The 22,599-nt window shown below is 39.4% G+C and overlaps 1 protein-coding gene and 1 pseudogene across 1 annotated transcript in view; one reads left to right on the forward strand and one right to left on the reverse strand.

Annotated features, from left to right (window-relative positions):
• Positions 1–22,599, forward strand: part of IL1RAPL1 (interleukin 1 receptor accessory protein like 1) — a 1,400,814-nt gene that overhangs the window by 244,704 nt on the left and 1,133,511 nt on the right. The gene's annotated exons all lie outside the window — the stretch shown is intronic.
• On the reverse strand, positions 9,135–9,654 carry LOC103351806 (large ribosomal subunit protein eL21 pseudogene; annotated as a pseudogene).

The raw sequence follows: 22,599 nt of genomic DNA on the forward strand, positions 1-22,599 counted from the left end.
TCATCTATGACCTTGTGAAGGGATTTTCTTTCTTCATTTAGTGGTTTAATGTTCCATTGTTCCTATTAGAATGTATACTTAGTGATAGCAGGGTTTTTTTTCTTTCTTTTTTCTTCTTTTTTTAACGATTTGTTTAGCTGAAAGTCAGAGCTAGAGGGACAGAGAGAGAGATGGCATCTGCTAGTTCACTTCCCAAATGCCCACAATAGCTAGGACTGGATCAGGTCAAATCTAGGAGCTTAGAGCTCCATCTGGATCTCCCACACGGGTGAAAGGGGCCTAAATACCGGGCCCATCTTCCACTGCTATCCCAGGCACATTAGCAGGGAGCTGGATTGGAAGCAGAGCAGCTGGGACTTGAACGAGCACTCGTATGGAATGCTGTCATTACAGGCTGTGGCTTGACTCACTGTGCCCCAACACTGGTCCCCCAGCAAGGGTTTTTCTTTACTGTTCCCTCTTATAGCACCAGCACATAGATCTATTCTTGACAGATGAAAGACATTTGATAAATGTCAAGGAAATGAATCGTTGAATAGATGGTGATGTTTTTGCTTTATTTTATTTTTTTCATGTAAAAAAATCAAGTCTCTTTCAATTGATTTTAGATCTTTCTTCTTTTCTAATGTAGGATCTTTTATGTGTAGTCATTGCTATAAATTTCCCCCTAAGCACTGCTCCGACTGCCTCCCAGAATCTTGATGAGTTGTGTTTTCATTGTCATTCAGTTCAAAATGTGTATCGTACTGAAGCTTTTTCCTTGACCATGAGTTATTTAAAACTGTGCTATTTAATTTCAAATATTTGAGAATTTTCCAGCTTTCCTTATGTTGTAGATTCTACTTTAATTTCATTTAATCTAACTTAATTCCATTCCATACATTTTAAAATTTATTAACGTAGGTTTTTGTTGTCTAGAATGTGATCTATCATGGTCAGTGAGCTTGAGATAAATATGTATTTTTCTGTTATTGGAGGGAGTAATCTTTAATGTCATGAGATAAAGGTGATTGATAGTGTGACTTAGGATATCTATGTCCGTTATGCCCCCTTGATCTATGAATAACTGACATATGATGTGAAGTCTCCAAATATCATAGAAGACTTGGCTGTTTTTCCTTTCATATTTTTCAGTTTTTGTTCATGTATTTTGATACCGTATTGTTAGGTAAGGACATGTTTACAACTGTAGCATCTTCTTGGGAATTTGACTCATTTATGATTATGCAGTGTACCTCTTTATCACAGATAATTTCCTAGATATTGAAGTTTGCATCGTTTGAAATTAGTATTGCATCATTAAATATCAAATAGTAAAAATAGTAAAATATTAAATTTTTTATGAAAATATTTAAAAATTTTGAATGAGGCGGGTAGTTAAGATGTCTGCATCCCATAGCAAAGTGCTTGGGTTTGATGCCTGCCTCTGGCTCCTGATTCCAGCTTCCCGCTAATACAGATCCTGGCAAGTAGCAGTGATGACTCAAGTAATTGGACATCTGTCACACATGTAGAAGACCTGGGTTGAGTTTTCATTTCCTGGCTTTGGCCTGGCCCAGTCTGGGCCATCATGGGCTTTTGGGGGAGGGAACCAGTGGATGCAAGTGTACCTCTCCTTCTCCTTCTTCCTCTGCTTGTCCCTTTCCGTGTCTCTCTCCCTCACTCTCACCTACTCCCACGCAAATAAATAAATGTTTTTAAAATTTAATAGCTTTCTTTCCAAGCCCCATATATTAGTTTCTGATCTTACTTTGCATCTCCCAGAGTGGCATCTCTGCCCTACATGTTGGGGTGAGAGTGTTCAGAACCACAGTAAACTTGATTTGCTGTCCAGGGTTAGAGCTTCTCTTCTGTGAGGGGAGGTGAAGGGTAGAAGAGGGAATTGCTTCAGCTTCTAACTTTCACTTGCAAGCAGTGTAACCTCTTTAGCTTGGAATTTGAAAAAAAATAAGAAATTTTGATTGCCTGCATTATGGTAATCATTGAATGGGAGCTAAAGAGAGAAGGTTCTTATCTTCTTGGCCACAACCACTTGAAATGTGTATCTGTCCAGCTGAGCTGAAGGGGTTGGTTTGTAGAAGGGAGGGAGCAAGTGATTGCTCAAATGCCACAATGCTTATCCTACCATGCTTAATAAATACATTTTAAAAAGTGTACTTTATTTATTTGAAAGGCAGAGTTAGAGAGAGAGAGAAAGAACTTCCATCCGCTGGTTCATTCCCCAAATGTCTGCAGTGCTGGGGACTGGTCTAGACTGAAGCCAGAATCCAGAAGCCAGAGGCCAGGATCTTTGTCCAGGTCTCCCTCATGGTGCAGGGGCCCAAGCACTTGAACCATGTTCAACTGCTTTCCCAGGTACATTCACAGGGAGCTGGATTGAAAGCGGAGCAGCCAGGACTGGGATGCAACATTGCAGGCAGTGGCTTTACAAACTATCCCACAACACTGGTCCCTAGTATATTTTCTTGAATATATGTTCCTTCATTTGCTATATTCCCTTAGAATAATTTCCAGGTACATGAATACTTTTTAATAGTTTCACTGGTTAGGGAGTGACCCACAGATCTCATATGTCATCTCAGAAGAGGAATCTTTGACCTTTGTTTTGATTAATGTTAGTGTGGTATATCTTCTTTCATCCTTTTACTTATAACATAATGGGTATTATTATTTAAGGTGGGTTTCTTTTAGAAAACACTTACGTATTTTTTAAAAATCCATTCTGACAGTTTGTTTTCAACTGGTGTATTTAGATTATTTTTATTTAATGTCATTATTGTAATGGCTGGATTGATATGGACATGTTTGTAACTATTACATATGCATTTGTTCTTTGTTTTCATTTCCTTTCTTTTTCTTATTTGGGTTTTAATTGAACATTTATATTCTGTTTTATCTCCTCTTTTAGCATATCAATTATGCTACCTTTAAAAAAATTCTTAGAATTTACCCTAGTGTATTAGACCATTTTTTGTTGCTAAAATCTCAATATCATAAACTGGGAAAGTTTTAAGGCAAAGAGGTTTATTTTAGCTCATAGTTCTGGAAGGTCAACTTTGAACGACAGTGTCTGATGCTGGCCTTCTGCTGGCAGATTCCTGAGTCAGCATAGTGTATCACATGGCATGAGAAAGAACATGCATATGTTCGTATGTCTTCTGGTTTCTTTCCCTCCTCTTATATAGCCACCAGTGATTGATTCAGTCATGGGGGCTCTCCACTAATGACCTTATCTAATCCTAATCAATAACCTACCTCTCAACACCATACTTAGATTAAATTTCTACTCTTTTAACACCTCACAATAGGGATTCTATTTTAACAACTGAAGCCTTGGGGGACACACTGAAACCATATCCAAATCATAGCATTCAGCCCCAAGATTCATGTCCTTTTCACAATGGAAAATACAATCACTCCATCCCCAGTAGTCCCTAAGTCTTAATTTAGTCCAGCATTAATTCAGAACACCAAAGTTGAATGACTGAAGGCAAATCCTTTGCAGTTGTGGGCATGTAAAATCAAAGCAAGTACCATGATGAGGCAGGCACAAGGTAATTATTTCCATTTCAACAGGAAGGAATAGATAAGTGGAAAGAAATCATTAGTCCAAAGCAAGACTGAACTCCCACCGGGCAGATGTTAAATTCTAACTGAGGTGAGTGGTGGGTTCCCGGTGCCTTCCGCTCATTGCTCAATGACTTTGCTCATTGTTGCCCACATGGCTGCTGTCTGTGGCTACATGCTCATGTTGGTATGCATGACATACTGCTGATCACTCTACGTTTCTTTTTTTTTTTTAATGATTTATTTATTTGAAAGGCAGAGTTACAGAGAGGTAGAGGCAGAAGAGAGAGAGGTCTTCCATCTACTGGTTCACTCCCCAGATGGCCACAATGGCTGGAGCTGAGCCAATCTGAAGCCAGGAGCCTGGAGCTTCTTCCAGGTTTCCCACTCAGGTTTAGGGGCCCAAGGACTGGGGCCATCTTCTACTGCTTTCCCAGGCCATAGCAGGGACCTAGAATGGAAGTGGAGCAGCTGGGACTGAAAACAGTGCCCATATGGGATGCCAGCACTGCAGGCGGCAGCTTTACCTTCTACACCACAGCGCTAGCCCCATCACTTTACCTTTCTGAGGTTCCCCTTGTGGCCCCACACATGCAGCTCTACTAGGTATAGCTTTGCTGGTTATGCAGTGGTTCTGATCTTGCAGAAATCTGCCAGATCAATTTGCCAGAATTCCCAGGCTTTGTTTTAAAACCCTAATGGAAGCCAACATGACCCCTAACTGTAGCATTCTGCATGCTTGTAAACTTAGCACAATTTGGATATCAAGGTCTACCACTATCATTGGCTGTGCCTGGGCTTTCTTGAACTGTACCATAGTGGTGCATTGTTTCACCATAGACAAACAATCCAGAACCTGTGGACATTTCCTTGGACTCCATCCTTGAAACTAATTTCTACTTCTAGGTATCTAGGCTTGTGGTGAGAATAATGGCCTGGGAGATTTCTAAGGTGCCTTTGAGATCTTTTTCCAGTTGTCCTGACATTAGCATTTCCGCTCTGCTCTTTAGAAGGTGGTGTAGTCTAGACCTTATTGTTGCTGGGTTCTACTCTGCTCTACTCTGTCCTTACTTGCTTGTTCACCAGGCTGCAAATTTTCAATATCTTTTTTCTCTGCTTCCTTTTGCTATTGAATCCCATTGTAAATCTCACCAAAGTAGCTAACAATACCCTTGATGCAGCATGGATTTTTTAAAAAAATATTTATTTATTTATTTGAAAGAGTTGCACAGAGAGAGAAGGAAAGGCAGAGAAAAAGAGAGGTCCTCCATCCGCTGATTCACTCCCCAATTGGCCGCAGTGGCCGAAGGTGCACCAATCCATAGCCAGGAGCCAGAAGTTTCTTCTGGGTTTCCCACTTGGGGCCGGGGGCCCAAGGATTTGGACCATATTCCACTGCTCTCCCAGGCCACAGCAGAGAGCTGCATCAGAAGTGGAGTAGCTGGCGCCCATATGGGATGCCAGCACTCATATGGGATGCCGGCACTGAAAGCGGCAGCTTTACCTACTACACCAGAGCACTGGCCCCATGGATTTTTTTAATTTTGAAATTTCACCCACTAGATATAAACAAGCCAGCACTTTTAAATTTGATACTTCACAAATTTTTAGAACTTGGACACAATGCAACCAAGTTCTTTGCAATGGCAGAACAATCAATGTTGCTATTATTAATTTAAACAGCCCTTTAGATCATTTAAGAATAGGAAAAATAAAATATTTGATTTTACCTTTATTTGTTCTTTTTCTAATGCCCTTTCTTTTTGTAGAGCCAGGTTTCTGACCTATATCATTTTGCATCTGCCTAAGAAAATGTCACTTAACACGATTGTTTCATTGCCTTTATCCAACCTAGTGATGAACTTGTTAATGTCACTTCTCATTTCTCTTGTAGTGTTTATCATTTCTAGCACTTGATTATTTATTAGGGCATACATTACTCATCTGTTATTTCTCTCATCTACTTTTTCTATCAGATCCCTTAATATATTAATCATAGTCCTGTTAAATTTTCTGTGTGATAATTCTGACATGTGTCATATTCTGAATCCACTTCTCATCACTGATTTGTGCCTTTAGACTGGGTTTTTTCTTTATACTTGCCATGACTTATAAATTTTTGGTTAAAGCAAGCAAGACATGTTGTATTAGGCACTAGGATGCTATATGGGACATTTTTTGACATTGTTGTGTGCTTGTTTCATTGGTGTGTGTATTGTGTGTGTGTGTGTATGTGTTTTGTTTCATGTATCTGTTTCAAATGTAAAAACTGATTTTATTACTTTTCCACAGTCTGGATAAGTTTGGATAAGAAGTTTAATATGCTAGAATATCCATTTCCACCCTGAATAGATTGTGGCTATTTGTCCTAACTTATTATAATGGTGGTAAGGATTAAATGAGATATAACATATATATATTTTGTTTGGTACACATAACAGTATACTATCAAAATACTAATTTCCTTTCTCCTTCCCTTTCCTCAAAACTCTATGTAAATGTGACATTTATGAAACCAATTACATGGCCTTGAACATTACTTAGAGAATTTATGATGGCATTTTATTACACAAAATCTTGTTTGAGATGCTGACTCTGAACTGAAATTTCCAAATATTGCTTAATTTTATATTTTGTGGAAATGGATAAAGTTGCCACCAAATGTTATCTCACCAAAATCACAAAAATAACTCAAAGCAATTTATAGAATCCCATCCTTGAAATAATAGACTCTTAGCACATGATAAAGGTTACTGAAGCCAGTAAACCCCTTCAGATCTGCGGGCATAGTTGTCAAATCCTCATCTATATAGTCATTTGCCTTGTTTGTATCCTGAATCCTTTACATTGGTACCAAACTTTTGTTGTCTACTCATCAGACCTCTGAGAGCCAGCTGATTCATGAACATGTTCGTTAATCAGAATTCCATCTGTGCCACTGGTGCCAGTATCAATGATAGGATGTAACACTGGAATCCTGCAGCCTGTATCTCACTATCTAACTAAAGTTAGAACTTGTATCCATGGTACCTTCACAGAATTTGTTCTTAGGACACTACTTCCATGTTTTCATTTATAAATTATAGATTTGATATTCAAACCAGAATTTTATTTGCCTTTTCTCATGTTTAAGACAGAGTTTTAACCAAATTATTGAAAATAGAGAAAAAATAGTTTTCCAATTGATTTTTTTATATATTTTTTGACAGGCAGAGTTAGTGAGAGAGAGAGAGAGAGAGAGAAAGGTCCTCCTTTTTCCGTTGGTTCACCCCCCAAATGGCCGCTACAGCCGGTGCTGCGCTGATCCGAAGCCAGGAGCCAGGTGCTTCTCCTGGTCTCCCATGCGGGTGCAGGGCCCAAAGACCTGGGCCATCCTCCACTGCACTCCTGGGCCACAGCAGAGAGCTGGCTAGGAAGAGGGGCAACCAGGACAGAATCCAGCGCCCCAACCGGGACTAGAACCCGGGGTGCCAGCGCCGTAGGCAGAGGATTAGCCTAGTGAGCTGTGGCGCTGGCCTCCATTTGAATTTGTATTTATTTATTATTATTTTTAAATGTTTAAAAGAAAGATTTTTAAAAATTATTTATTTATTTATTTGAGAGAGAGAGTTAAAGACAGTGAGAGGAAGAGACAGAGATAAAGATCTTCCTTCCACTGGTTCACTCCCCAAATGGCTACAACAGCCGGAGCTGTGCTGATCCAAAGCCAGGAGCCAGGTGCTTCTGAAATCGGACATGACCCCCTACAATTTATATAAAATGTGGCCCCTTAAAGTTCCCCAGAAGTGCTATCTGGGGTACCACATGTGCAACCAGAATTTGGGGTGCCATACAATTTCACCATATGATTATTAATAAATCCCCACTATTAATAAGCCCGAGAGGGTTCTTGTCTAATATTTAGAGAAGAATTCTAAATACTGGCACAGATAAACGAGGCAGCATGGTACATTTTAAGCTTTATTTAGTGCAAAAGATGCATAGGAGAGTGAGAGCTTTATTAAAAGAGAGAGGTAAATCTGGGCTCTTACCAAACACCAGGAACCAGCCACATGGAAGAGCATCTAGGCCAGGACCAACCCTATATCATCTTTTAGTTTTAGTTTACAGAGTTGCTCTGGTAATAAAGTAGATATGGAGCCAAGATCATGCAGCTATATTTTCCTCTCTTGGATCCTATCTTTTGTTATCAAATCTCCCCATGCTTTCATAATCCTGGAAATGACATTCTGAAGACCCTTATCAAGTAAATGGTATAGTGTCTAACATTGACTTTGTATACGACTAAGGACATGCTGTACTTGGTATGATTTAATGAAGTCCAAGAAAGTCTTCCTCACCTTTGATCATAGATGCTACATAGGCTTAGCAATGACTGGAGTTGTGATATTATAATTTCTTTCTTTAAGCCAAATTGGTTGTCCTTCTATAACATGTGAATAATTCTGATGTAGAGTATTTATTCAATTACATATATATGGAATTTGATCAGACAACTTCATGAAACTTAAACCCTCTTATTTGGAATTATGATAAATGGATCACCATTCATTCTTTTTTTTTAAGATTTATTTATTTGAAAGTCAGAGTTACACAGAGAGAGGAGAGGCAGAGAGAGAGAGAGAGAGCGAGAGAAAGAGACAGACAGACAGACAGAGGTCTTCCATCTGCTGGTTCACCCCCTCCCCCAATTGGCCACAACAGTGGAGCTGTGCTGATCTGAAGCCAGGAGCCAGGAGCTTCTTCTGGGTCTCCCATGCAGGTACAGAGGCCCAAGGAACTGGGCCATCCTCCACTGTTTTCTCACGCCACAGCAGAGAGCTGGATTGGAAGTGGAGTAGCTGGGTCTTGAACCTGCACCCACATAGGATGCCAGCACCTCAGGCCAGGGCATTAACCCTTTGTGCCACAGCACTGGCCCCCGCCATTCTTTCTGTGCAAATATATATACATATTCAATGGTATTTCTGGAAATGCGTGTAAGTAACAATTGTATAAGGCAGACACAGCAAAACAAGCAAATATTTCTTGGGACCCAATGCCTTCCCACTCTACCACTTCTAAGACCTCAGATATTGGATTTCACACAATAAAATCTAGGGGTCAATAGCCATGAACTCCCAATATTGGTTTATTTGCAATGACTCTGCATATTTCAGGCAGACCTTGCCAGATGATGGGTGGGGGGAGAATGTTTAAAAGCCACCATGCTAGGAGAACAACAGGTTGCCATGATCTCTTAGAACACCACTGACAGGCGATCATTAGCAGAATGCGCATACAGTATAATGTGCTTAGAGACGTCTCTAAACCAGTTGTTCCAGTAATACAACCAGCATAGGATAAGTAAATGGAAACATCTGCTGTGAAGCACGAAACATTGTCTTCAGCCAGAATTCACATGCTGGGAAAGGGTTGGAGTCCATTTTGGAAACTGTTTTGAATATCTTTTCTAAGCACTGTGCATTTTGTTCTAGATGGATGTTACTCATGACTTTATCTTAGGGTAAAGACAAGGAGATAAATAATTATTTTCAATTATTTCTTATTTATTTACTTTACACTTATTATGGCACGAATTCATAAGGAATGGGTTCCAGCAGCCCATGCCCCTTTCCATTGGTTCTGACAAAGTGGGCTCTGGGTGGCGCAGGCTGATGCTTTAGTTGAACCCAGGCACCCTTCTCTTGGGCTTCCTTCTTTTTCTGATCATTTTCCTTCACACGTTTTAAGAAGCTATCCCTGCTCTTAGAGTGCTTAATGTGTTCAATACACACATTTATTCTCTTGGCAAGAATCTTGCCCTTCGCTTGTTTGTTTACAACAATGCCAACAGCGTGCTGGGTAACATTGTAGACTCTTCCAGTTTTGCCATGGTAATATTTATGGGGCATTCCTTTTTGAACAGTACCCATTCCCTTGGTGTCCACAATGTCACCTTTCTTGTAAATGCGCATGTATGTGGCCAAAGGAACTACTCCATGTTTTCTGAAAGGCCTGGAGAACATGTACCGGGTACCTCGCCTCTTTCCCTTTGTGTTCGTCATCTTGGCGAATTACTGGAAGATGGCAGCTCCGGCCGAAAGGAAAGCTAAATAATTAATTTTCATCAGCTGGGTTTGGCTAAGCCACCTCTCAAATAGGACTTTTCTGTAATGTTGACCTGACGCAGAGCTAAATGATGGACATGTCATTTACTGGCAAGCACTTTTCTCTTCTGGTGGGGAGAGTTTAAGATCATCAGACTTGTAAATGGTGAAAGAATTGTTGATCTGAATATGATTGAGTAGTTTAGTAATGTATATAATTATCATGACTGTCTGAAAGCTCTAGGCACCTTTTAACTTTTGATCATGATTTCAACTGCTGACACCTAAATTACAAGTCACATAGTAGGAAGATAAATCATGATGCCAGCAGTATCGCTTAGTCATGCCAGAAAGCCTAATATTGGGTTTTGTGAGAGGTGGTTGGAAAGTTTGTGACAGAAAACTTTATCTGCTTAGAACCCCCTTGAAAATATAACTTTGAATTTACAAAAAATTCAAGAATGTGGATTGTTGTTTTGGTCAGGCATTTTCTGGACATTAAACCTGAAGAGTCTCCATTTTAAAGGAGTAGTGTTAAATAGTATTGAGCAAACAATGGTTTCAGACCTGATAGGAGTGTGTGAACTTATATTTGTTCATGGCATAACCAAATTAAGAGCATACAAAGACACTGGTTAATATACAGCGTAAGAGATCTGACTTTGTGGTGCAATGTGTTAAGATGCCTCTCACGATGCCAGCATCCCTTATCAGAGCACCTGTTCAAGTCCTGGCTGCTCGGCTTCCAGTCCAGCTCCTTGCTAATGCACCTGGGAAAGCAGCAGAAAATGGCCCACATATTTGGGCTACTGCCACCCACGTAGAAGACCAGGTTGTAGTGCAGGGCTCCTGGCTTCTGCCTAGCCCAGCCCTAGCAGTCCTAACTATTTGGGGAGTGAACCAATAGATTGAAGATCTTTTTCTCTGCATGTCCGCCCCTCTCTGTCACTCTGCCTTTCAAATTAATAAATATTTAGTAAATAAAAAATGTAAGTATACTATATTATAAAAATGGCAGTAAGAATAAGCAGATTTCTGTAAAAAAATTCACCAATTGAGTAGTTTATAATAATTTTTTCATGTATTGCATTGGTTTTCTATAGAAGAATGGAGGATCATAATACATTAAATTGCTTTCACCTTGGACTCTGAAATCTGATTAAGGCATGAAAACTCCTGAGTCCTAATTGACGTTTATTGTTCATCCTGTGATTTAGACCTAATGAGTTATAACTTGATATAAAAATTTCTATAGGTAAAATAAGTTAATTTTCAACAGTTTCTTGGAATTTTATATGATTTTAGATTTTACATTTAGGTACCTAGGCAAAATAAAACTACTTTTCTTTTTTTTAAGATTGATATATTTATTTCAAAGGCAGAGATGGAGTGAAGGAAAGACAGAGAGAGGGAGAGAGGGAGAGAGAGAAGAGAGAGAAGAGAGAGATCTTCTATCCTCTAGTACACTCCCCAAGTGGCCGCAATGACCAAGGGTCAGGCTGAAGCCAGGAGCTTCCCCCAGATCTCCCTCGTGGGTACAGGGGCTCCAGTACTTTGGCTCATCCTCTGCTGCCTTCCCAGGCACGTTAGCAGGGAACTGGATAGGAAGTGGAACAACTGGGACTCGAATTGGCGCCCATAAGGGCCGCTGGCATGGCAGGCAGAGGCCTGGCCCTCTAGACCACAGCGCCGCCCTGACTACATTTCTTATGATTTCTCTTCTGACTGTTACCTTGAGTATGACCTGTAGCTTCTGAGCTTCTATTGTTCTCCTGTACCCTCTGGTTTCTCTAGTACTCTCTGAGATGTTGTAGAACAAGTATTTGTGAAATATTTGCAGTACATTCATAGCTCCCATGGCATTTATGTCAAAGACCTGTAGTATTTTCAAACTAGACACCCAGTTGTACTCACCTAGCACCTGGGTGTATACCCCTAAGCTGCAGAAGCTTTTCAAGAAACATGGCAGCATGCTACCGTGTTTGTGCCTATCTGTGCTTTGTAGTCAGTACTCCTACCTCCCCAAGTAGGTCTGGACATGCTCATTATCTTGAAACTGGTCATATATTAAACTATAAAAATAACAAATCACTTAGAAAATTATAGTTGAATATGAGATAACAAAAACACTTGAATTTTAGGATCCTTTATCCATAGAAAATTTTTAGTGAATCTTGATATGTCAAGTAAGTAAAAATGCTTCTCAAATTGTATGCATGTGTTTGTCCGTTGCATATAAGATATGATCGGGAACGAATTAATGTTTTAAAGATTTATTCATTTGAAATGTAGTGACAAAGACAGAGGCAGAAAGAAGGGTGGAGGAGGAGGGAGAGAGAGACAGAGACAGAGACAGAGACAGAGATCTTGTATTTGCTGGTTTACTCCCAAATGTGCACAAAACAGAGACTGTGCCGAGCCAAATCCAGGAACCAGGAACTTCAACTCAGTCTGCAGCGTTATCTAGGTCACCTTATGTGAGTGGCAGTAGCCATCATATACTGCCTCCCAGGAGGCAGGAAGCTGGATTGGAAGTGGAGTAGCTTGAACTTGAACCAGGACCTGCAATATGGCATGTGCCACGCCTACTCTAGGAACAAATTAAATTGTTTATTGTACTTTTTTCATTTACTGAATTATTTGTAGTAAATTATATTGTAGTTAAAAATGTCCTGTAGACTATGTTATAAAAGTAGCAATATTTATGACAATAGGTCTGCTCTGATTTCATCATCATTTAAAAAAATCATCTATTATTTTTCACTTTATGTTTCTGTGTGGGAGCAAACTGTTGAAATCCATACTTAATGTATACTAAGCTGATCTTCTGTATATTAAGATAATCGAAAATGAATCTTGATGTGAATGGAAGGGGAGAGGGAGTGGGAAAGGGGAGGGTTGTGGGTGGGAGGGACGGTATGGGGGGAAAGCCATTGTAATCCATAAGTCGTACTTTGGAAATTTATATGCATTAAATAAAAGTTAAAAAAAAAAACAAAAACAAAACAAAACAAAAAAAACTCACTATAAAAAAAAAGTAGCAATATTTGCCTATGCTTATGCAACTGAACTGGCTAAAACAAATATATACACTTTTATGGTAAACTCAAGTATAGTTTAAGCCAGACACCTATTTTATGAAGTCTAAATTTTGTAATAAAATACAACAGCTCATAACTGAGAAGAGATTTTCTTAATCGTAAGCATTTATGAAATTCCTGCAAGTATTTAAAATCCCATTCAGTTACACAGATTGTGAATCATCTCTGTGAAAAATAATAAAACTGTATACCACAAGAATTGTGCAGGAATCCAGGATGTAGAGTTACTTATTAAGGGATAAGCTTCAGAGACAAAATTGAATATAGCTATTATCAAGCTTTGTGTATGTACTGGTATATATATATATATATATATATGTAATAGTAAGAACTGTGTACATTCTTTTCTAATTATACTAGGGAAAGGGCTAAGTTATACTTTCTTTAATTAATTTTTTATTTCTTGGTTTTTCTTCCCATGAATGAAGAACTTTTGCTCTATTTTTGCCACTTGATTTAATGAATAAACATAGTGACATATAATCTATATTTAGAAATGAAAATGCATTTGATGGAATTAAGGTACCTTATCAGAGAATAGTCTGTAGTTTATTCCATAAAACACTAACTGCACAAATTATCCTGCTATATTCTCAGTATAAAAATGAAACAAGAAAATCTAGCAGATATATGAAAACCGCTTCAGAGTTGCACTTTTATTTTGCCCAAATGGATGTTTTGCTCCCCTGTGGAATCAGAGGATTTTGTCACTGACACAGTTTTGATAATTAATTCTGGAAATGACTCTTGAGATAATATGCCTGTTCCTGAAGCTGAGTCCCTACCCACTCATAATACCTTTGATGTGTACTTTCTCAGGCACCAGTATCTCTCCCTTGGTTAACAGTTACATTGCAGTCCCTCTGATGATTCCAAGTGAACTTTTTGCAAAAGAGTAATTCAGTCAATTAAGGGAGTAGCACAAGGGTATGGTCAGATTCACAAGCCCCTGAATTTGAAAGACTGAGATTGCCTTTGTAGCAAATATCTCAATGCCAGTCTCTAATCTGAGAACTTCTCAGGGACTCACAGATCTTGATCAAGCGAAATAATAACCAGTCTACTCATAGACCCCAGACAGACCTCAGCCTACTTTTGCCTTTAAGAAAAAGAAAATGACCTTGATCATTGACCAGTCAAAAGCCATGAGGTGATCACATACCCCAAATTTCTAAGTCACTGCCCTTTGATCCCTTAGGGAATTTGATTGCTGACTGACACCTTGCTCTATGTATTTTCAAATAAACTACTTTTTTTCCATCACTCCAATGCCAGTATTTGGCTTGCAAGGGGACCCATTTTGGGGGGTGTTCTGTAACACTGGTTTACAAATCAAGAAAAGCATGTCTGCAATGAAATGACTGATTTGAAAGCAAGCAGCTAATTGGTTGCACAATGTAGATAATTATTTAATATCTTATTTATATAAATACACCTTTACCTTTTTTTAAAGATTTATTTATTTATTTGAAAGACATAGTTACAGAGAGAGGTAGAGACAGAGAGAGAGGTCTTCCATCTGCTGGTTTACTCCCTAGATGGCTGCAATGGCTGGAGCTGCACTGATCCGGAGCCAGGAGCCAGGAGCTTCTTCCGGGTCTCCCACATGGGTGCAGGTGCTATCCCAGGCCATAGCAGAGAGCTGGATTGGAAGAAGAGTAGCCGGGAGTAGAACTGGCACCCGTATGGGATGCCGGTGCTTCAGGCCAGGGCTTTAACCCTCTGCGCCACAGCGCTGGCCTCACACTTTTACATTTTTAAAACATTTTTTATTTCATCTACTTGAAAGGCAGAGCAAGGCGCCAGGGGAGGAAGGCAATCTCCCATCTGCTGGCCCACTCCTCAAATATTCGTAATGGCCAGGGCTGGTTCGATCTGAAATCAGGAGTCTAGAACTTTATCTGGGCCTCCCATGTGGATGACAGGGACCCAAGCACTTAAGCCACCATTTCCTGCTTCCCAAGATGCGTTAGCAGGAAGGTGTATTGGAAGAGGAGGAACCGGAACTCAAACAGGCACTTGGATTTGGGATGTGCCTATCCCAAGTAGCAGCTTACCCTGTGATGCCACAATGCCTGCCACACTTGCATAAGTGTTAATGACATACATCATTTGGTGCATTGCTGGATGATACCAGTGACAGCTTGATCCAGCTGTAGTTTTATTCAAACAGCAATGACACCTGCTTTTCCAGGGCCAATAGAAACAGTAAATGTTCACATTAGGGTTTTGTCGGGAAAGCAGAAGTCACTCCAGGTTTTCTAAGTTAGGAGTTTCAATTCAGGGAATTGGAGGATCACAAAAACATTAGAAAAAGTGAAGACCGAGAGGCCAGGGAAGTTAATGTTTGAGTTCAGAAAATCAGAACATTGGGTAGACAGAAGCCATTACTGGCTATACGTGCACCAGAGTGAGTGATTCACAGGAGGTACTCAGACTGCTCTCGGGAGCTGCTGCAGACCCTGTGGCTGCCGTCTGATTTTGGTACAGCTGCCCTCGGAGATTAATGACCTACCTTTCTTCTCAAAGCCTCAAGGAAAGTTAAAATGCTGAAACAATCCTGGAACACACATGGAAAAGAATTCTAGAAAATGTAGTTACAGGTTTCCCCTTGTGCTAGAGTAGAGAGTACAGAGTGATCGTGATGATGCTGACTTGAAAATAGGCGATGTGTAATCAGCACAAAATCCTAACACTTGAAGCTGTCAAGGGGCAGAGAGGCATTCAGTCAAGCATTAAAAAGAGAAATATGACCAAAATTCATGTCTTACCTTTAAAAAAAACCTGAACATGCTATTAGTTGAGATATTTTAACCTCATTGAAAACTAAATGGGAAAGGTTCGATGTTTACTTGAATTTAGTCATAATTAATACATATGGCAGTGTACATATAGAAGTTGTTGACATTCCCTTGTACTTTGTATTGTTTGCAGGGTGTATTTATGAACAGTTGAGGCATTTATTCCCAGGTCTTGTTTTTTCAATGGAGAATATCTAGTCATTGCAACATTTTCAGGCTCTGGCGATTAGAATGCAAGCATGATTGAGGGGCTGTTATTTATCCTGCAGCAGAACTTTGCAGTTCTAATATTAATCTCTGAAATGGCAAAGTCCATTAGGTTTCTGAAAGAAATTTCTCAGAGTACCAATGCCATTTAAGCAGTAGTAGAAATGTACACAGAAATCCAGGCATGTCTAAGAAAGGAGTATATTTCTATGCGAGTTATTTTGTCTCAACACATTTTGCCTAGGCAAACAAACTTTTGTCTTAGCAAATGCTATTACTATGAATTCTCTAGTTTCACTTTATCTCTAAGTCTCATCATACCCCTAGCTTTCTTAAGCTCTGGGATAAGCTGACAGATGAGTTGCATGCCTGAAGATGACATGTGCCAAGGAGCGAGGGTCAGGAATTGGGTAAGTTTAATGATGGAAGGAGACACCTCGTTTGCATTGCACCAGTTAGCATGTGACTCAGTGGATTAAGCCACCACTTTGGATGCCCTCATCCCATACTGGAGCTTCTGTTTCAGTCCCAGCTACCCCTGTGGGAGATGCTGGTTGAGGTCAGCGCTCCTGACTTCAGCCTGGCCTAGCCCCAGGTAGGGTTGGCTTTAAGTACAGTTCATAGGTTTAGCCAGGTGTTTTTATTTTTATTTTTATTTTATTTACAAAAAGGGAACAGATTTCTTGTATTTCATATATGTGGTTTCAAGAGCATAATGATACCTCACCCTCCTTCCCTCACTCCCACCATCCCTCCTCCTTCTTTTCTTATTTTCTTTTAATGTTTACAATGACATACTTTGAGTTTACTTTATAATCACCAGCTTAAGCCTCCGCTAAATAAAGATTCCAACAAGTAGTAAGTAGAAAAACCACTGTTGCTCTGTGCGAAGACAAAGGCTCTAGGCAGTAATCAAAGAGCCAGAAGTTGGGAAGGCGTTACGTCTGCACCTTTATTCCTCTGTTGGGTCTGTTGTCTTCCTTCCCTTGCCTCCACCCATTTTGTTTGTTCTGGGATGATACAGGATTCATCTGGGAAATAGGGACAAGTGCACAGAAAGGGTTTCCTACAGCAGCTCCTCATTGTACATATTGAAGCACTCCCCCAGGAAAGATCTCATGTGGTCTCATAGGACCTTGCCTGCATTTTCCTTAAACTCTTTAAATCACTTAGACTCAATTTTGTGATAGTTCTCTGTGTACTCAGTGATAACGACCTATTGTACCAGGGGTTAGCAGACTGTAGCTTGTGGCGCGATTATGGCCTGTAGTCTATTTTTTTGCAGCCCACAGTTAAGAATGGCTTTTACATTTTTAAAGGGTCATTGAAACAAAAAGAAATCAAAAAAAGTAAATGACAGACTGCTTGTTGCCTGTAAATTCTGAAATATTTACTGTCTGACCCTCAATAACATAAGATTGCTGGCCCCTGCGTTAGACTGTTGCATAATGCAAGGAGCTGTCTTATTCCTGACACACTCCTGTTGTCCCTAAGGCAATTCCTTATATGCAGCACTCTCATCTTCAAATGATTTTTCCTGTCTTCCCTCTTAGGTCAAGATTTCCTCTTTTATTTTGGGAAGATCTTGCCAGGGGCAATTTTATTAATTTAGGAGTCAGAAAACTTATGGGAGGTAGTTGGTAGAGAGACGACATGAAAATGTTAAAGGAGCTTAGCACCAAACAACCTTGGAGAATACCCTGATCAGCTATGTCTTGTTTCAGAAGAACAGATATGGCAAAGGGGTGGACAGGGCGCGACCAAGGTCATAATTGGATGATAAGACGTCACCAGGACCCAGCATCTTGGTGTAATACCACCTGCACTGATTTCTGTTACTTTTGTGGTATTACATCTTTGACTTCAGCCGACTCGGACATATTATTCAGCTGCTGTTTTCATGCTAGGACTGTCTCAAATTTCCCTTTTAACTTGGAGTTTTACAGCAGTCCGTACTTACGGCAGGAAACATGAACCAGGAACTTCCTTGTAGCAATTTTCTCTTCCATTGGACTTGATTTTCTGCAGCCTAGCTCATGCAGTCTCTTGAGATTTCCATGGTCCGTTGACGTGCTGTCCATGTTCTTCCTTAGTTGTTACATTTCAGTGGCTTTAGTTTCGTTAAGTTGCCTTTGACTGTTTTCTTGGATGTCTTGTTGCATTTATTTAATAAATGTGATGACAAAACATGTCATCACATGTAACTTCTGTTACACATCGGTGTAACTTCTGTGATTGATGATGTAAAGATCGCCAATGATTTTCCAGCTCTTAAATTGACTAATTTACTCAGATCTTATTCTCCTTGATCTCTCTTTGATTTCAACTATTCATCAGCTCCCTGTTTATGATACCTACATGATACCTCAGTCACCAGTTTGGCTTTTGATTTTTCTAATAGTTTCATCTTTTTTCTTTCTTTGGCTCTAATTCTTCCTTCCACCAGCCTAAGTATGAGTAATTTTAGTACATTCATTTCATAATGTTACTGTAACAGGTTACCATTAACTCAGCAGCTTAAAACAATATGTATTTATTATCTTACGTCTCTGGAGGCCAGGGTCCAAAGTGGGTCATATGAGCTAATACTAAGTTTTCCAATGATCTGTATTCCTTTTGGAGACTTTAGGGGAAAATACATTTTCTTGCCTTTCTCAGCTTTTAAAGGCTTCCTGCATTCCTTGCCCCATGGCCCCTTCCTCCATCTTCAGAGTACATAATTTGAAACTCTGTTTATGTCATCACATCTCCTTTTATGACTACGGCCTTCTGGTCTGCCTCTTACGGAGACCCCTGTGATCTCATTGGATGCACTAGAATATTCCAGGTAATTTTTCCCTCTCAAGGTCCTTAACTCAATTGCATCTGCTAAGTCCCTTTTCCTAAGTGAGGCAGTATGTTCAGGCACTTGGAGAGGCAGTACTCTGCCTACTCTAGTAAGGTTTCCGCCATCAAATCTCTCCTGTATTTTCTTCTGCTGTCTTACTAGAATCCTCTGCCTGTATAAAAAATATAAATTACCGGCCAGCGCCGCAGCTCACTAAGCTAATCCTCCGCCTTGCGGCACTGGCACACCGGGTTCTAGTCCCAGTCAGGGCACCGGATTCTGTCCGGTTGCCCCTCTTCCAGGCCAGCTCTCTGCTGTGGCCAGGGAGCGCAGTGGAAGATGGCCCAAGTACTTGGGCCCTGCACCCCATGGGAGACCAGGATAAGTACCTGGCTCCTGGCTTCGGATCAGCGCAGTGCGTGAACCAACGGCAAAGGAAGACCTTTCTCTCTGTCTCTCTCTCACTGTCCACTCTGCCTGTCAAAATACACACACACACACACACACACATATAAATTACCTTGCAGAGTATCCTGGTGTCATCATTACTCATTGAATTCATGCATCAAATTATCACACTGTTAATCATAAGTATATACAATGAAAATAATTTTTAAAAGAAAAAATCTTTACCATTTTGATCATCTAGATCATTTAGATGCTCAAACAATGTAGACAAATTATGTTCCAAGATTATCTCCAGGTTTCCCCCTTAATTTTATGTCCCTTCAATATGCTTCATTATGTCCCATTGCTATACCTTTGCTTTGGTGCCTGAAAGCTATTCTTTGGCATCTGTTGTCAGAATTTCTAGTCATTCTTCAAGATCCATATCTCAATAACATCTTTGAATTAACATCATATATTAAGAATTTTTGATACTACAAACCCTATGCATATTTGACTTCTTTTAAATACTGCCCTTCCCAGATAGCATTTTCTTAGTGTATCCTAGTGGGCATCATTTTCCTTTACTTTGAATTTTATTCAATAATGTAGTATTCTCTTCTATCCTCTTACTACTACCCAGATGACAGAAAACACATTTTACTCAGATTTGAGCATATTAAATCCTGCCCTATGTATTTTCTACATAGAATATGTCAATAATTGTATTACCATAATCTTATACTGTACGTGGATATGCTGATTTAACACATATTTTGAAGAATAAAAATGTCAGTCAACTTGACATAAATGATTGCCTTCCAATTTTTTCCTTTGGGAGACTTTTTCTAACCTTAGGAAACGCTTTCTAGCACAGCCTTTGAATTACTTTGAAATACCTATCACAGCTATGTTGGATAGATCAAGTGTATTTTATGAAACATACTTTTTGTGAATTTGTGAATTCATTGATTATATCTGTATTAACTGAGAAGTATTGTGCCAAATATTATGAAGGATATGAAGATTTGTATGCCAAGGTTTCTGTCTTCTAAAAGCTTCCAGGAAGATAAGTTCCATTGCAACTTTCCAAACCATGCAGTTGTAGAACCTAGCCTTTAGCATGTTTATGGAATTCCTGGAAGCAATTAACTCAGTATCTGATAGAACTGAGCACCTTACTGGTATTAAAAGTGCTTTTGTGAGACTAATGAGAACTTGATATAGGGCAGGATAATTCTGTTGAAATGTCTTTTATTTGGTCTCTATTGTAAGTGAAAATGCAACAAGTGTTTTCACTGTCACCTATGTGGTAGTAGGAGGCTAGGAGAGAACACTGCACAGTTGCATAAAACACAAAGTAAAATGACAACTACCAGCATACACTAACAGAATGCTATGGGGGAAAGACAGTATGTAAAAGAAGTTAAGGACACATATGATTTGTACTATCAAAAATGCCAACAAACTGCGAGGGTGTTTAGACGCTGCTGTGAGGCTGTCACCTTGACAGGCACTGTGATCAGGCATCACCACTGAGCGGCGGGAGAGCACGAGTGCTTGCTTAGCTTTCCTTGAAGGTGTTTACTATAGTGGCGGCACAGTGATCGGAGTGTTATTCCAATATTACAGAAATTACTCGCCCCTCATGTTGGACTATCCGTGCAGGTTTTAGAATATGTCATTTATTGTTGCTTTGATACATACATAAATCACTGTCTTCAAACTTCATAACTTCTTGTATCATTTATTTTTCCTTCCCCTGTTGCAGAACAACATTTCATTCTTTAAGCTCAAGAGGATAAATTATTATTGTGGTGCCATTTCATGGGAAAAATATACCAGCAAAAGTTCAGAGTCTTGAACGTTTGAATATATGATAATACATATTTTAGGTAAATAAATCCTCACAAATTGAAAACATAACTTTGAATAATCATGTTGACTTTCTGATGATAAGTAGTCAACATTAATTGATTGCATTATGCTGCTTTGAATGCAATTTTCTTGTAAATGCATGGCTATCTAAAGAACTACTGCTTGGGTCCAGCACTGTGGTGTAGTGGGTTAAGCCGCTACCTGCAATGCCGACAGGGTCCTGGTTCAGTTCCAGCTGCTCGACTTTCCATCCAGTTCCCTGCTAATGCACCTGGGAAACCAGCAGAAGATGGCCCAAGTTCTTAGGCTCCTGCACCCATAAGGGAGACCAAGATGAACTCCTAGTTCCTGGTTTCAGCCTGGCCCAGCCCCGACCATTGCCATTAGAGGAGTAAACCAGCTGTTGGAAGACTTATCTCTCTCCCTTTCTCTCTCCCTTTCTGTAACTACACCTTTCAAATAAATAAATAAATCTTAAAGAATTACTTCTTTATAAATAGTCTAAATTGATAAAACTCTGAAGTGAGTGACATAGATTTAATGAAAAATGACATTTGAACTTCAGCTTCTCTGAGTATTGATAATGTGTTCTATCATGGAAAGACAAAAGCTGGAGAAATGTTGAGGGAGAATAGCTGTGTACTTACAGGTACAAATCACTAATATTGACTGTCATCCAAATCTCTCCATAAATTTATTGGCTGACTGGTAAGTTCACTAGTATGCTTAACAAAGTATAGCATTCAGAGAATAGGTTCTTATTTAATTTGCCAGATGCAAATAATATATTTGTCCTTTCCATTTTTAAAAAAGGTTCTGTCATTTTTGGCCATCTCCTCAGGGTTGACATATTTTACTTGGAAATAGGAGATTAGTGAACTTAGGAAAAACTAAAAATATCCATATTTTTCTGTAGCTTACCTTTAAATAGTTTAATAAATGCATTATTTATGGAGTTGCTACTATCGACCAGTGCTTACCTCTGGAAATACAGTACAAAAGTAAAACAAACAAGATCTCTGCACCTATGAAATCTATAGCAAAAAAAGGGACTGTATGAGGAAACTATATTTACAAGACAGGTTCTGTCCAAGACCTTATATGAGTCCTGTAACTACACAATTGTATTGGAGGAACATTCGGCCTAGATTGCTTTTCTTATCAAAAAAAAGTACTGAATTTTTTAACTCAAGAGTATTTATTTTTTAACAAATAATCTGGCTATATCTATGATGAATGGTACACAAAATACCTGTGAAGATATTTGACTTGGAGAACATTATTTTAAATACAGCACAATATTTGTGTGTTTATATTTATATATATTTGATAATATATTTTTATATAAACATTGTACATGAAACATACACTTTATTGACTTGCACTGGTTTTCAAAGACTTATTTATCTATTCATTTGCAAGACAGAAGGAGTGCAAGAGATACTCTCCATGTGTTTGTTCACTCCCTAAATGCCAGTAGTCAGATATGGGTCAAGTCAAGGCCAGGGGCCTGAAATTCCATCCTTGTCTCCTGTGTAGGTGGCAGAGACTCAAGCATTGGAGCCATCCTCTACTGCCTTCCAGGGTACACATTAGCAGGAAGCTGAATTGGAAATGGAGTAGCCGGGGCTTGAATCAGCACTGGGACATGGGATGCCATTATCACACATAATATCTTAAATCTCCATGCCACAACATTGGCCCCTGATTTATCCTATTAACACCTTATGGTATATCCATAT

This window comes from Oryctolagus cuniculus, chromosome X, assembly GCF_051225735.1.
Source record: "Oryctolagus cuniculus isolate XC-2025 breed Fujian yellow rabbit chromosome X, ASM5122573v1, whole genome shotgun sequence".
In the NCBI taxonomy this organism is placed as follows: domain Eukaryota; kingdom Metazoa; phylum Chordata; class Mammalia; order Lagomorpha; family Leporidae; genus Oryctolagus; species Oryctolagus cuniculus.